Source organism: Siniperca chuatsi, linkage group LG13 (assembly GCF_020085105.1).
Source record: "Siniperca chuatsi isolate FFG_IHB_CAS linkage group LG13, ASM2008510v1, whole genome shotgun sequence".
Taxonomy (NCBI): Eukaryota; Metazoa; Chordata; class Actinopteri; order Centrarchiformes; family Sinipercidae; genus Siniperca; species Siniperca chuatsi.
This window is the reverse complement of record NC_058054.1, coordinates 5223773-5239620: the sequence shown is the minus strand read 5'-3', so window position 1 is coordinate 5239620 and position 15848 is coordinate 5223773. Positions and strand designations below refer to the sequence as shown.

At 39.5% G+C, this 15848-nt stretch overlaps 1 long non-coding RNA gene across 1 annotated transcript in view; it reads right to left on the bottom strand.

Moving 5' to 3' along the window:
• The window catches only part of LOC122886762, a 47993-nt gene extending 33031 nt beyond the window's left edge, over nt 1–14962 (bottom strand). The window contains exon 1 of the long non-coding RNA XR_006380427.1: nt 14678–14962. This is a non-coding gene — a long non-coding RNA (uncharacterized LOC122886762). The remainder of the gene's footprint in view (nt 1–14677) is intronic.
• Nucleotides 14963–15848: the final 886 nt, after the last annotated feature.

Below are 15848 nucleotides of genomic sequence, written 5' to 3'. Positions count from 1 at the left end.
TTTACAGCATGCTGAGCTTATTTACAAAAATGACAAAAGCAGCAGGAAACGGTTGGAGAATAATACACACAAAATGTTGAAAAATATGTATTTGACACATTGAAATAACAGCTATAGCCTTCTAAATTTGGCACACCTTATTTAAATGAGATACTTGATCCAAATATTTAAGACTCTGGTTGAAAAACGATTAAATTGATCAGCTTAAATTATTGATACGATGTTTAGGAAAGTTTAACTGGGAGAATATGACTCCTGAAATTGGTCTGAAGCGATCAGCTAGAGAAAAGACCTGTCACTCTGTTGTGGAACTACAGAAACATACAGTTGTGTGGTGTTATCTCATAAACAATCTTAGGCTGTATACAGACACTGGCTGCAGAGAGCAAACAAACCCAACAACAACCAAGTTTAGTTTTGGCCTGTGATAAAGTTACTCTCGGTATTAACATTAATTAGCAACAGCTGACATGACCTACCGCCAGCAACGTTTGTCATTTTAACCGGTGAAAGTGACGGTCAGCACCACTTTAAAATGAGAAGCTGCTGAATGTTTTGTACACTACACACAACGTTCTGTGCTAATGAAAGGATCAGATTAAATAAAAAAGTACCATTGTGATGTACAAGATCACTGTGTACACCCAAAGCACTGTATAATATTAAGCACATTCAAATGACTCCACCAACATCCACAAGCAATGAAATTTCATAATCCTGACACAAATACTGGACTCATACTCCTCAAACTCCTTCTCAATGACCTGCATAAACTATCTTTGCACCTTAGCTTTTTACAATCACCATTATCAAAGCCTGACTGGGTAATGACCAAACAAGTGATTGTCTCTGTGACCCATGTCCACTCAAGGGCAGCACGGTAATCCCTCCAAACCTCTGCCAAGGGAAAGCAAGATGGTCTCCTCCTGGCACATTAAGACGGCTACACCCCCCATCCCCATCCCCATCCCCCAGCTTTATTACACGTGGCTGGAGAAACGCAATGTCTGAGACGAATAAAGGCAGGGCAAAGAGTCGGGAGGCTCGGAATCAGATGAAAATAAAAAGTCAAGGAGGATTTCAGGGGATTTGTGTGTGTGTGTGTGTGTGTGTGTGTGTGTGTGTGTGTGTGTGTGTGTGTGTGTGTGAGAGAGAGAGGAATTCAGTCTTGACCTTGCCATGCCGAATCCTATTTCCCTTTGGCTGTTGCCCAGCAACATCACCTTAACAGCGAGAAATGGTCAGAGAGAGATGGAAAAAGAAGGATAAAAACAGAAACAGGTCTCACGCTGACTTGATACTTTCATATCACCCTTTGCTTCAAAGCCATGCTGCTGCTTGTCCCTCCACAACTACAGTTAACAGGGATTTCATTTTTTCTTTTCAGTCCACATGCGACAGGTCAAAGGTCAAAGGGCAGCCAATAGCATATCTGGCTCCCAGTAAAGGGAGTTTAGTAGCTTTAATCTGCGACAAGTTATGGCCTTCACTTGTATCTGACCCTGGGGGAAGCAGCAGGGCAGTAGGTAGTCAAGATCAAAGTCGTCCTGCAGGACACTGGCACATGTGGCTGGGAACGAGTCTGTACCCCCTCCTAGGTAAACATGATGTAATATCTGTGTGAGCTTGCAGCTGACCCCCAGGGCTCCAGCCTCTTCCCCCGATAGTCCCAGCACAATAAGGGATATTTTTCCCCCCCCATCAGCTTTGCTCTAAGAGGAAGGAAATGATTGAGTGGCCTGTAACTCCAATCAAAGCATTTAATTGAAATAAGAGAAGGCTCTACCCAGGGGCCGGAAGATGGAGAACACTGAGGTGATGGATCCACAGGGGCCATCTGTGAACTCAAGGGTGCTGTGATAATGGTACAAGACTGTAAATTTGCTTTTTGACTTGTTTGAGAATCTGGGGCACCTCGTGATATTACGACTGGGCAAAGTTGATATTCTGACTTTCCCTACAAAAAGCTTAACTGACTTTTAGGGCACTCTGCTGTATAGCTCTCTAGGTAAAGAGGTGTTTTGTTTTTGCAGGTAAGTTTATTGAAATGAGGGAGCTCATGTTTGTTTTTGTTTTTCATGTTGGTAAACTAGGTAACTGCTTACATAGCTACACTGATTTATCACAACGTGGGGTCTTATTTGCTCAGTTTTGGCCATTATTCCTGCTGGTAATAATAATATTGTACTCACCAAGTTTATTACTGCGATCTGGGAATACTGCAACATTGCTCAAAAATAAAACTAGGTAAGAAAGAGGACCGGTCAGACAGGTTTTTGGAAGAGAAAACGAAGGCCACGATAAAATTATGGCCAACTTTACCAATAGTTTATAGTTATACAGTTTTCCTGTGCAACTATTGCAGAAATTTTGGATAAACTTTTGGTTGTTTTATAATCTGTCTGATTGTCTGATTCCTCATGTTTCTTACGCCATTGGGCGTCTTGAGTGATGTTATTGCATTCCCAGATCAGCAATGACTTTGGTTAGTACAACATTCATAATTACTGTTGTTTACCTTTCTGGGTCATGACATTGTGTAAATACATATAGATTTAGTATAAATCTGCATGCAGGAAACAAGCATGTATACACTCCTTGTATATGTTTTTTCCATCTTACACACCATATATCTGTTGAAACTTGGCAAGAAATTGTAGTAAACTTTCTTTAAAAAGAAAAAAAAAAACTCTTCTGTATGCTGCAAGCTTTTGGCACGATGGGATCAAAAAATTGCTTCAATTCATAGCAAGTGAGGCAGACAGATCTATCTAGATTATATCCATAACAGCAGCATTTGTGGATAGATGGGCCCAGGCTTTTATTTTGATAGAGTGTAAATGGACAAAACCATCTAATGCATGTCAAACAGCCTCGCTTCAAAACGTGATAACAAAAGTGGAATAAAAAGAATACGAACAGAAGTGAACATGAGCTTCTACAGAGGATGTGATGCCTGTAGTGGAATGAAGACAACACTTCCGCACACAGTAATACACATTTCATTTATTTGCTTTCAGTCAAAGTCTATCCAGGATCATCAGGGCATACATTCATAGAAATGCATCATTCCCAAAAGAAATTGTTTAAAAGAAATGTGCTCAACGGTTTCACACGAAACCTTAAGGTGCTCCAAAAAAAAAAACAAAGGTCACCAAAACAAACAAAACAAAACTATTTATTCAAATTCTTCATCCATCCAGATTACAAACCTGATGGGTCAAAACTGCATACCAGTATACACCTGTCTATATGTAGACAGCGAAATGACAATGGCACCACTGCGCTCTGAGACCCATTATTTCCAATGGCTTGTGCCATGCTGCTTCGAGCAAAGCACGTGCACTGTGACGAATATCCGCACGGCCAATAGACACGAGGCAGCCCGCCAGATACGGAAGGCAAAATGGAGGAAAAGCTAATATTGCGCGTGTGTCTGAATTCCCTGAATTGTACAACACAAGTTTCCGCTTGTATCGAGACTTCAGGAGGAAAGTCCTATCTTGGAAACACGTTTCCAAGCAAGTAGGGATATCAGGTGTGTTTTAACAGGTAGCTTGTAATATGTGCAGCCTACATGATCTTGGGGATCCAACAACAAAATGACGTAGTCCCGCTAGAAGTTTTGAGAACTCCGCCTATTTTGCTCTGTCTTCCACAACTTCCCCAAACACCTAGTCAGATGTGTGCTGAACTCAGCAGCAAGTGCAGTGCAAATTGCGTTGTATCTGAAGGGGCCTTGAGACACAACATAAAAGAGCCACAATCTTTGAACTCCAACCCACATTAGCTTTCTAGCTGATGTATTATCTGCTAACATGCACCTTGGCTTGCTAAACAAGCTGTAGCACACTGAACGCTTAAAAACTGACCAGCAAATGTCTTCATTAGTCATTTTAGATGCTACATGGTGCAGTAGGTCTTCTATGCCAATGCTAAAAAATGTTGTCTTTCTTTGCCTTGTAAGCTAGCAAGTTTGTAACAATGTGTCCGATGCTCCAGCTAAGCTGACAATCAACACACTGGCCTGCCCACACAGAGTCTTGGAGACTAAAGGAGCATTTCTAATCTATCTGAGGCATTTTTCTTCCTTTCAGCAATAAATGAAAAACCATTTGATAGTGATTATTGACTGCAAAAAAATAACAACTTTTGTGATTTCAGTTGGACTTAAAATTGACCTTTTCTCGCTGCTCTTCCTTCAAGATGAGTTGCCTGAAGAATGTTCTGTGTCAAACTCTAATGAATCTATATTTTGTGAAGAAATTGCATTGTTCACCATACACATACAGACATACCTGATAAGTACTGTATATAAGAATTCAAGAATTTGTATTTTTACCTAGCGTATAATAAAGAGAAATGCAGTGAATTATGGCATTCTGAGCATAAGTTTGTTTTGAGCAGCTTGCTTTTTCAGCTGACACAGCAAACACAACTGCATCCTCTTCACTTTACCTTTAGAGATACTCATAGCAGCACAGTCAGCAAACTTTGGGCAGGACAGAAAAGAAAAGAACAGCAAGGCACAAAGTCCAGGAGCCACTTTACATGTCAAGAGAAAGTGCTAAATGAGATCTTTTGAGAGGGATGTCTAAGTGACCAGGAGTTAACTTACCGAGCTTGCGCATGACACAAAAATCAATGATATCAGCAGATTTGGCAGCCAATGGACCACAGCAGATGTAAGCAAAGGTTAAATGTCAAGCACTGCAAAACATTCACTTGTTGAGGAGATCCATACGCAGCAGGGTATGAGCTCTGTGTCATTAAAGAGCTTCCAGAAAGGTCAGAGGAAAACACGGAGTCACAATCTGTGTAGTTTTGAACTGAAACAGCCCATCAGACTGGTTCAAGTCTGCGTACGCTGTCTTTACCACTACGCAAAATCCAAAATGATTGCAGTAACAATCAATGCAAGACATTTAGCAGATGCTCTTATCTAGAAAGACAAAGAAGGTTAGTGAAAGTTAATATCTAGGTTAAAACTTGACTAAACTGGTTGAAAATGTAAAGTTAATGTGGAAATCTAGGTTACAAGGAACTGTTGTTTCAATAGCATTTAAAGGATAATTCCTGTCTTTGGTCTTCTTTTTGTAGTTGTGGTCATTGTTTCTATTGGCTAGTTACCAAAGTAACTGCTGAGATCTGGGGAAATGGCTATTAACACTAAAGTCTGGCAGGGCAAGAAACAAGTAGTGAGACGATCAGACAGGTTGTGAACAAGCCAACAGTTCAGCCAAATCACCTAAACTGCTTTCATTTTTACAGACTCTATTTTTCTAGAAGGCTTTCTTAACTTTATCCAGAGTTTGATCAGTGTACTCAACCCCAGCAACCCTTCCTTGTTCATTTTGGTGATTTCCAGGTTTAAGACAATTATGGTTATGGTGTGGCATATAGTGATTTAAATCTCTCTAGAGCCCAGGCTGATGTTGTGGCCTTCTCATTGCTTTTTGCCAGACATTTCATTCTATTCAGTAGGAAATCTAGCCCTCCTCCTTTACATAGCTGTTGGGTGGATGAGGCGACGGGTCATCTGAAGTTGGAAAAGCTTAAATACAAGCACTACCCGGGGAACCTGGGGTCTTGACGTTTATACAGATATCTGAAAACTCAAACCATTGGAAGAATAATAAATAACTTTTATGGAGGTAAAACCAGGATCCAAAGTGTCAGTGATAATCACTCATTGCACAGAAAAACTGTGTGCACACGACTACGGCAGGTACAGTTGGTCAAAGTTGAACCAGAAATGTGGTCCGTAAACTGTGATGGATGTTCACAACAGGCAAGTTTGGTTAACCTGAGGGTTTGTTTAAATCCTGTCTGATTGTTTCACTTCTCTTTAGCAATGTTGCCACATTCCAAGTTCTCAGCAATTAACTTGGTGAGTCTGTTAGTATTATTGATAGGAATGAAAAAAATACTGAATTATCCTTTATTACTTATATTAATAATTGTGTTTCAGAGTGATGCATGGCAAATTTGCATGTTAAAAGGGTTATATGTTTTCTAGAGATGTTAAAACTTCACCTTTCAACCAAATGTTGCCTGGTTTTAACATTTCTAGACTTAGACCTAGACTTGTCTTTTGACCTACAAATCACTAAATCAATGCTAAAACTGCGTTTCCTCAAGCAAAGAATGAAACCTGTGACTGTCCCAAAATAAATTATCCTTTAGGCCAACCTGCTCTTACTGAGGTTTCATCATCTCACTCTAAATTAATCCAATATGCAAGTTAAGCAACTATCACATTCAACCAGTGGTTCTTCTCATGTTTTGTCTCAATATTTCAGCAACATATAGCTATTTGTACAGTTTGTTCTGGTTGATTCAGAACTGGAGTGTGAACAAAGCTGAGAAAAAAAAAAAAATCATATCCAAAAGTGTGCTAGTTGCATAAAAGGAAAATACACAAGACTTTGCAAGACGCTGGGTGCTTGGCAGCTTTGTTTATTAGGACAGACATGAGAGAAAAGAAAGTTTAAAGAGACTACCACAGTCTGTATTTAAAACATATTTGAAGTCTGTTTCCCACAATCCCCTGTGTGGAATTCCCTTCTTGGCAACTGTGAGTATGTCATAAATTCAGCATGAGAGAGAAACTGGGAAACGGAATTCAAAGAAAGGAGGAAACATTTAACAAGAAAAAAGGTCTATATTTACGTTAAGAAGCTTGCAGATATGAAGCTTTACAGCTGACTTGTGGTCCCGACACTCCCCCCCACACACAATATAGCACCCCCACAAAAAAAATTCCTCAAGACAGCTTTGGTGAACTGGATGGCTAATTTTGTTGTCCAATAATTGGCTGAGCTGAATGCTGGCAGAAGAAGAAGACAATGTAATTAGCCATTTTACTATCATGTCTGACCAAAGGAAGCCTAATTGTTTGTGCTGACGGCACAGACAGCAGGTCGAGGGGAGAAACGGAACACTCATTTGTTACAGCCCTCCGTTAACATGGAGTTAAATGAAGGAAAAACCTCTGCATGCAAATAGGAGCAGCATGTTTGCAATTTAACCTTCAATTGTAATTAGAGTCTTTATGATATGAGTATGATAATAGGTTTGTTTAGCATATGTAATATGCTGATTGGAAAAAATGTCCTTTATGGCCCCTGTATTACATGTGAAAAAGTATAATCCAATGCAATTATATAAAATGCAATGCACATTATGTGTCTCCCCCCTCAAATATGTCTGTAATCAAACAGAGAAATAGCACACTGCTAACTGATGCAGCTTTTCTTTACCATTACGGCTTTATAAGTGTAACCTCCACACATAACAGCCCACACACAAAACACATCATGAACATCATGACAATGCACAGCAGGGATGGTGCGGCTTATCTGCATTGGCTCTTTGTTCCTACCTTTGTTTAGCAGCTGGCTGTAACTACCATATTTGATTTGGCTATATACGGTGGCCAACAAGTGCAAACGCACTGCAACTTAAGAAAACACATGCAAATAGACATAACACAGACATATTAAGAAAATATCTTCATTAATTTGACAATGCATGCGCACATTTACAAAATGAGGGGCCATGAATCATCCATGTTCATGTTTATGTTGTTGGTTTCTGACTTCTGCTACTGCTCTACTCTGTGCATGCGCTTAAAGTGGCCGCTGCATGTGCCTCGCAAGACCTCGCAGAGCGAAGAAGTGTAATTCTATCAGTAATTTTAATGATTTGTAAGGAGATTTAGTGTCTATGAAAGATATTAAGCTAGGAAATGGTATTTATGTGCACTTGGTCACTCCAACGTTCATAACAGGCTACAGTCTGTCTGTCATCACCGATGAACCTGGTTATTATATCTGATTAACAGTAGTTTTCCAAAAAAATTTAATTCCTTCAAATTTACCGTAATTTTCAATTTCAAAAATGGTTTGCAAACTTTTTCTTTGAATCTGCATGCTCCCGCGAGGTAAGTGCATGCTGCAGATCAGACTAGTGTCCTCCGGAAACACTTCATTGTCGTTTTGTGTATTTGCAGCGCGTTTGTGTATTTAGTCGTGTTGTGTGTATTTGCAGCACATGTGTTGTCAAATTGATGAAGATGTTTTCTCAATTTGCTTGTGTTTTGTTTATTTGCATGTGTTTTCTTAAGTTGCTGTGCATTTGCCCTTTTCGGCCACAAGGTAAGTGGTAAACATACCATAACATACACAGCATAATCTAAAGTAAGTCAAAGTAAATAAGTCAAAGTAGTGTGCATAAGTGCATTTAATTTATTTTAAACTAAAATGTTTTGTTTTAAAAAGATTTTAAATTTCAGAAAAATGTAATACATTTAAACTTCATTTTTGTTTTTTTTTTTTTTTTTTTTTTTTTTTTGTATGGCCAGTAGCCGGTATTACAGCTCTTTCTATTTTTTAATTGCCTTTACATCTAAGATGCGGCTGCTCTACCTTGGTCCTTGGATATACAATGTACAGTATATAGGGATACTTCGGTATTTTTTACTTTATGTTATTTGGAGAGGTGGATATTTGTATGTTGTATTTACATAGTTTCTATTTAGGATTCAGGTTCTACACATCACTATGTATGAAATATATACAATACTGTATAATAATATGCATGACTTTTGAACATATGAATTCATTCTTGATCTCATCTCATCTCACGGCCCTCAACAGTGAATGACATTTGCGCATTTGTTGTGGACTTGGTTCAGTTGATCAGTGGTGTGGACCCTCCTACAAAGAGGAAAACATCTTGTTAGTTACATATTGGACATATTTTGTTTTGCCTATATAAAACAGGCTTTTTGTATGCATTTTCAGTGAGCCATTTTTTCCACTTTTTCTGACAGTAAACAGGCATATTTTTGCTCTTATGCATTACATTTAAAGCCTGACCACTTCTATCTCCAGTGGGGTTAGAAAAGGCTCAAGCCTGACAGTTTTGCAATTACAGTATTTGGGACAATTTCCATCTGTGGAGCCACATAAAGGACAAATATGCTGTAACTGAAGCATAGCCTACAGCAGGCCTATTCAATTGGAGGCCCACAGGCCACATCCGACCCAGACGCAACCTCCGGAGTGGCCCAGCATCCATAAATCTATGTCATCTATTTGACAAAATAAGTAAACTACATATAAAGTGTATGGAAGTAGCTAACGGGTGAACCATCTCACTTCCTTCTTATTTCTGTTGAGAGTTGCACATGCGCAGTACCGATGGGGAAGGATGTTTACGGATGGAACGACAACGCCAATCGTAGTGCAGTCTTCGTTTGACGAAGAAAGTTAGCAGACAGTGAGCAATGGAGTTCACATGACAATATTCACAACTTTGATTAATTTTTATGAAAAAACATTTTGATTCCTTTGATTGGTGGACCCTTACAAACTAAAAGGAATATAAATAATTGAGAAATGGACACATACTCTGACTTTATGGCCGCTTCAAACTGAACAATTGAATTGTGGAGAATCTAACCGATCTAACGATGTGTAGCATGTCGAAAAGTTTAAACATTTATATTTGTATGCGCAATCTAAGCAGCTTAGAGCTCAAGTGGACGACCCGGTGGGTTTTAAGAGGTTTTATAAGTCCAAAGGACTTCTATAAAAAAAACAGACCTGCCGTCTAATTGAGACCTGTGTTTATTTGTCAAAATGTGTAGCCACACCCGGCCAGTAAAGGGAACTCAGCGTTTAATTGGGGCTCTGCTATTAAATTGAAATTTTACAGTATGTCTCCATGAAGCCTGAAAAAAAAAATTGACAATGAAAGCCATCAGTTTAACCCTGCCTGGACTAGCAAGTACTTGTTTATTTTACCGCCATCTCCAAATGCCACACCAATGTGTTCTTTTTTGTGTGTTGCGGTAGTTAAAGAATATAATATTCTGAGACACCACACAGCTAAAAAAAAGGTTTTAAATAAGCTGCTGAAAATGTCTGGCTCATATACATTTCCTGGTTTTAAAATCTGACCCAACTGAATTTGTAATTGAATAGCCCTGGCCTACAGTATGTGATAGAAAAGCGATCTGGAAAAGTGTGTTTGCTAGTGGGAGAATCGTTAGCCGCAGTCTTGCTAGTGCCAAATCCCTTATTTAGCCTTTTGTTTCATTCGGTCTCTGCAGTCCGAGATAAGCTTGATGTGTGGGCTAAGCACAGGCTAACCCTCTCAGCCATTACATGCCGTGACTCGTGGCCAAACCTGGACAATGACGTGGTGGGTGAGCTAGCCATGTTTGAAGGGCATTCTGCTAAGACACTGGAGGCTGGATGGACAGATAGGAGGCAGTTAAGGAGGATAGCAAAGAAGAAAATATGAAAAAAATGCAATCAGGTCAAGATTGCTGCATATAAAGCTGCCTTAATCAGTGGAATCTTATCAGAAAACATGTAGTACTGCAGCTAAGGCTTTTTGCCCCCAAACTGCAAATAACACAAATTTTTGCAAATTACTTAAAAATATATCTTTAAGAAAGGCCACACTCTAGTATCATCTCTCAATTTAAGATTAGTTTGCAGATTTGTTGTGGATACTTGGAAGTGATGCTGTCAACTCTGCAGCACAACATTTTTAGAACAATGTGCACTTTGAAATCTCAGTGGCTCCACAGTCATTTTATTCAGCTCCAATAGTGGCAAAAACTTTGGGTAGACTGATAAAAGTTACTTTTCCAAGAGATAACATGACAAGAGTCGATCCCAACAGAGAATTGAAGCGATACAGAGGCAAGATGTGTCTGCAAAGTTCCTGTCAGATATTGAAGTACGGGTTGGTAAAATATTTCTACAGCCTGAAAAAGCCTTAAAACCCACCAACCCCTTTTCCCCAACATCTTTTTAACATCTATATTCTAAACCATGTGGACATCAACGGCAGCAGAGGAGAAGAGCCGGGCTGATTCAGGCTTTGGGGACTAGATGGACAGGCCTTGGCCTCAGGTCACTGACTCCATGTTTTTCATTTGGAGCCCCTATCTTGACCACTCTCCAGTCTTTATTTTCCATTAGGAAGAGAAATGTCCGTGCAAGAAAAGTCGAAGCCAAGAGAGAAAGAGGGCAATACACACACTCAGCGAGAGGGAAAGGAGGAGAGCAAAAACACTGAAGACAAAATGGCTTTCATTCGCACAGCAGTAGAAGGCCAGAGGTCCCTTATTTTTTCCCTCATTCGGTTCTTTCTGTTCATTTCTAGCCTCCATTCATCTCTTCTGAGGGGCATATGGCTGTGCGCCGTGCTTTCAATTACACATAAAAGATGTTCACACATACTCCACAAGTCTCTGTGATAAGCTTGTTTTGTGGAATTGTATGCAAATTTACATAAACCCAGATAACTGGAATGGGAAGGAGTACCTTCATGAGCACACACAGTTGGGGACTTTACACAGGGGTCACTCCAACACACACTCATACACAAACATGAGCATAAACTGTAGGTGGCAAATATGAAGTAGAAAAAAATTCTCTCTCATTCTGGTTATGAAGTACGTGTGTGTGTGTAATTGTGTGTATGTTTAGCTCATTTTTGTGTACGTGTTTGCTGAGTGCAGGGCCATCGGCGTGCAGCGACAGTGATGAATAAGCATTATTAAACAGGAGGACACAGGCATGGCGGTGTCATTAATCTTTATCCCTACTGGCACCATCACAGAACTCGCTCCCTGTCCGCCCTCTGCAACATCTACACATCTCATTGTCAATGACACAAAGGAAGCCGAACCAGTTCTGACTGGGTTTCGTTGTGGCTCCTGAACCAAAATGGACCATCTGCGGGGTCACAGGGAGACGTAAGAAGTGATTAACATCCACTAGCATCAGATAACTGATGGGATAAAGGGAGAGGATGACACCTTGTCCGGTGGCTCAGTATTAATCACACACTGATCCACAAGTCTATTGTAGTGAATGAACTGGCTCTTAAAAGGAATGTGAATATGTAAGAAGGCTCGCTGACAGTGACTGTCGCACTGCAGCTTCTGACATTACACATAAAGACACTCCCTGTCTGGTCGCTCCTCACCTGGAAATAAAGACTGGGATGAACAGAAGCAGGTTGGAGAAAAAGAGATGAATCATCAAACAGCACCTCAAATCAACCAGGTGGGAGGAAGAGAGGAAATAATGGCATCTGTGCAAACTCAGAGAGGTACTTTAGTGGTTGCGGACTATCGTGCACTACATTCACAGAAACACACAGAAAGAAATGTCTGAATATATTCAGTCATTTCCTATAAAAACACATTTGCATGCTCTCTCTCCGATCAAAAATGTACTCCCACACACTATCAACACATATGGTATATTTACTGAAAGTTAGGTCTGTTTAGGTCATTTAAACACATGTATATATTTGTTCACAAACGGAAACTCAAAACAATCATAAAGACCGAGTAATCAACTGTTCAAAAGAGGAAAAAAGTAACAAGAGTTCCCTTCACATATTAAAACTGGCAAGAGAATATTCTCAAACAGAGGATAAAACCATTCCGTATGGTTGGCATTGTGTTTTTTCCACCTCGGAGGAATTGTTATTCTACAAAAAAAAAAAAATACTATCACATAATTTGCCAATGAATTTAAAAACATAAAAATCAAGAGATGAAATACACTAGTGAATTATTAATTTATCCACAGTTCTATGATTAAAATCAAATTACATTCATGGCAAGTAATCCTGTTTTGTTTTTCTCGTTTCGACGTAATTATCCTTTGGCAATACAGCATTAATATACAAATGCAAGGACCAATTAGCAAAATCAATTAATATGCAGTCAGTTACAGCACAACATACAGAAACAAATTCACAGATGAATTAATAAATATGCCCTGAAAACACATGATAAAATAACAGTCAAAAGATTTTAATAATATTCTATATTTTTCTTATTGTCAACAAATCCCAAGAACAAAACCAACAATGAATTTATCCTACTCACAAGTATGATGATATATCTTATTCCTCTATGCTATAGAACTCCATTGTTGTATAAAAAGTAATAAAAACACAACAGTGAGCCACACCGTTGCTGAAATGTTCCTTCATTAACATGAACATGGGCAGTGTAGTTTATTTATTATTATTTATTAGATTATTATTATTTAAGTCAATCTCACATTCACCATCCTGCTGTTGTAAATACTCACTAGGGCACTAAATGTGGATTAACCTGCTGCTGAAAGTAGTCCCCAACAAATGCACTATTTCCTAAAACTACAGTGCCCAGCTGAGCCTTTTTTTAAAAACTATACATTTGTGACCTATTTGTAAATTGTTCCTGCTGATTTACATTTTCAGCAGTAGTGAATGGGCTTTGGGCAGAGGCCACAGAAGGAAAGTAAGGGAAGGAAAGTCAGAAAGTATTGGGAGACGGACTGACGCATCGTTGGCCTGTTCGCGCGATTTGTTGACACTAAGAAAAAGTGGAATGACACCAGCTTCATCCTTTAAGTAGCAGTAGCTCTTTGATGTAATCTACAAACCAGAAAAAGCAATGAATCTTTCTCCCGCGTGTACACACACACACACAGCTTATATGCACATGATCATTACTTTCAGCACCTCTACCAGATGGTCACCCACACCGCGCCTCCCTCCACAGGTGGTGGTACTTTCCCCTTCGTTCACCTATCTCCTCTGCCCTATGATCACACAACATCTGGTTCCACGGTACACCGTATACTTGTCTCTGTCTAATAAAACTGTGGCCTGGACCCTGAGGTCATTTCCTTTATTTTCCACGTTTTCTGCCTATTTACTGGATGGTGAAAACTAGGACAGGCAACAGCAGGAGAGGTAAAGGCAATGGAGGTCAGATTCAGTATAACCTCCAGGAGCAACAGCACAGTGGACCAAGAGGTCATCAGCGACAAGTGTTCGATATGTGAATGAAGGAAACTTTGACAAACCGAGTTTGCAAATGAGTAGCTTTTTTCACGTAAGCTCTTTACACTGGTAACTGAAAGCTCTGTAATGTACCGTAACCTAGACGGAAACAGTTCAAGCCAGCAAGTGACTAACCTTATTTAGAATTGAGACTGAAATAACAGTCAGAAGCACAAAATAACTAGATTGAATTTGATTCAGCAAAGTGACTTGTATTTCTCACCTCTAATATCAGCAAGCCTTATGCACTCAAGAAATATGAAAGTGTAAAAAGAATTCTCCTACAAAAGGCCAAATAAGTCATCTAGATAGAACCTAAATTTACATATCAACAGTTGGATGTGCTGTGTAGTCGTCTGCCACAAGGTACTGAGAAGCTTTAACGTCTCAACATTTTCTCCGCACTATTGCCACCAAGACAAATACTTAATTTGGTGTTCTTGGTGAATAAAATGATTGAGTCAAATCCAGGCAGTCATCATTCAGGTGGTGTTATTGCAAAGCTGCACCGTCATCCATTTCACAAAGCCTGAACCAACATCATCATTATCTAGAAAATATAATGTAAGATGGATTCAATAATAATTAAACGTGCAGCACATTTTATACATGAGCTGCATTTAACTGTTCATATAGCTGAGCGTTTGAATTGTAAAACGGACAACCTGGACTGACCATTCCTGCGTTGCGCCTTTACAGTAGTTACAATCTCAGTAGGTTTGACAAATATACCTCAATGTTAAGTTTTCTGAAAAAACACTGTACCCAAATCTGACTTTTAATTATATAAAACACTCACCTCCCATGGGCTTGAAAAATAGCTCTAAAATGTTTCCTCATTTGCAGAGAACAAACAGCAGCTGTGGTGAGTTTGACTTCAGTGGATTAGAGTAGTTTGCACACACACACTTGCATATGTAGGAGAATGTGGTAAAACAAAACCACAAAAGGACCAGTTTTGACCTGTACAGTATATAGGTCTTCAACGGTGTTCAATACAGCAGAAAGCACATGTATGACCTTTTGGTCATGATTTCACAGGGGGTGTGTCTTAATTGAATGATTGGGACTACAGGTGGGTGAAGACCAGTTTCCTTCAAGGGCACATCCCCTAAACACACAAACTAAAAAGTAAGAGAAAACAAGTATTATTTTTCTGGTGCTGTAATTGCAGTTTTGTGTCATTCATTGCACTAAGCCTAAACTACAACATAATTACCTAGATGTATAATATGTAAGATGCATTTGAGAATCGTTAAACACCCAGCCTTCGGCTTGTGTTCAGCACACTTTCCACATGAGCTGTGTTTTTTTTTTTTCAAGTAATGATCTGCAACATTTTCATGGCTGCTTTGCTACTCTCCATTAAAAATTGACAAAACAATATTGATACAATCTTCAGTTTGTGAAAGACTTTACTGTCTGCTAGCTTTTGGCAAAAACCCAAAGACCTGCTCACACCACAAATAAAGGAAAAAATGTAATGAAGTACTTCTAGATAACAACTTTTTAAGTGTCCTGCTAAGGAAGTAAAGTTGTCTCCCTCAGCAGAAATAGGAGATCTGGCCTCATGTGAGCTGAATGGTTGTAATTCTTAGTAGCTTTGTGTCAGTTCCATACTTCTGAATAACTAGTCTGAGGTTTTGGCTTTTCTGAATGCATAACATTTATCTGACTCATGTGTATGTCGTTCCTTTCAGATCAGAGTTCTTCCAGGATACCACAGAGATGAACCACCCCTCCTCTTGGAGGCCATCTGGGGAACCTGCCAGCATCAGACAGCTCACTGTCCGGATACGGGAGACATGAAATCCAGGAAGGGGGTTTCATGGCTAAGTGGGGCTAAACAGAGGAGAGCAGGGTGTGTTAGTCATTTCATGGAGTATTTGACAGGGGGAAGCTGGACAGAATCCTGTCAGAGTCAATGCTTGTAAGATTTGGGAAGTTGTTTTTCCGTTCTGTGCTGGTAA